Source organism: Penaeus japonicus, unplaced genomic scaffold (genome assembly GCF_977035675.1).
Source record: "Penaeus japonicus unplaced genomic scaffold, GWHDUDI00000001_assembly GWHDUDI00000037, whole genome shotgun sequence".
NCBI classification, from domain to species: domain Eukaryota; kingdom Metazoa; phylum Arthropoda; class Malacostraca; order Decapoda; family Penaeidae; genus Penaeus; species Penaeus japonicus.
In genome coordinates, this window is record NW_028234439.1 from 25,461,045 (window position 1) to 25,462,181 (window position 1,137).

Below are 1,137 nucleotides of genomic sequence, written 5' to 3' on the forward strand. Positions count from 1 at the left end.
TGCTTGTCTCTGCTCTCTCTCTCTCTCTCTCTCTCTCTCGATTTCTTGATGTGTTTCTCTTTCTTTGTTCTGTTTGTCTTTTTGCACATTTTTTGTTCTCTCTATAAGTTATTATCGACAGGAAAGCAATTCTCGACAATAATTTATTTTTGTTAGAGATAAATCTTCATCTATAATCGCTTATGTCTTATTCACTGTCTTTTTTTTTTTCTTTTTAATTAATTTAATTCGGATCCTAAAGTATTTCTGGATGCTTCCGCTGCTATAAAAAATGTTTGCCTTAATCGTTGTGAATTTAAAATGACAAATCTTAAAAGAAATAAGAGGGATATATTCCAACGTTACACCACGTTGTTGTTCCCATTACCAATTAACTTTATATACACAGCGGCAATATTGTGCAGATTTCTTGCTTTCTCTCCAACTGGCATCATTTCATACATTTTTTTTCGTTTTAATTTGGTTACGTAGATTATAACCTCACTGACAAAATAAAAAAGTAACATTAAATTTCTTACACAGGTAACCCTCAACCTACGACAGGTCGCTTTATGATGACTGACATAATGTAAAAAAAAATAATAATAAAAAAAGAAAGAAAGAAAGAAAGAGAGAGAGAAAAAAAAGACGATTAGTCAATTAATTATAGTTATTTATAGACACTTAACAAATTTTCTTTAGTTAGGGGCAAAAATTGAATCAACGTTTTCTTTGAGATGGTCTCCTATCGTTTTCTTTCAATGGGTGACTAGCAAAGATTATGGAGAGGGCAATGGAAGCCCTGCCATTTCTGGGGCGGGTTTCGCTTGCGCCCAGTCTATAGGTACGTAGATACAGAAAATGCAAAATCCAAACTAGGTATTCAAGATTTTTTTGCGAGAAGTCAGAGACAAAATTGCGGAGTCAAAGAAAGACTTTCTGCCATAGACAAATTTCCCAGTCAATGAAAAATGACAATGGTAATCAAAATATGAGAAAATTATACTCAAAGACAAACCTGAATTGTTCCATATATTGCTGAGAATGTTCACTTACTTCGAAAGACTACATGGAACTAGAGGGAAAAAAATCTGTTATGTATTGCAAAGGTTTATTACTAATAAAGAGAAGTTTTAAACAAATATAATGCGTTTCAAC

The 1,137-nt window shown here is 32.5% G+C and overlaps 1 pseudogene; it reads left to right on the forward strand.

The window, feature by feature from the left end:
* The window catches only part of LOC147467241 (uncharacterized), an 8,645-nt pseudogene that overhangs the window by 5,384 nt on the left and 2,124 nt on the right, over positions 1–1,137 (forward strand).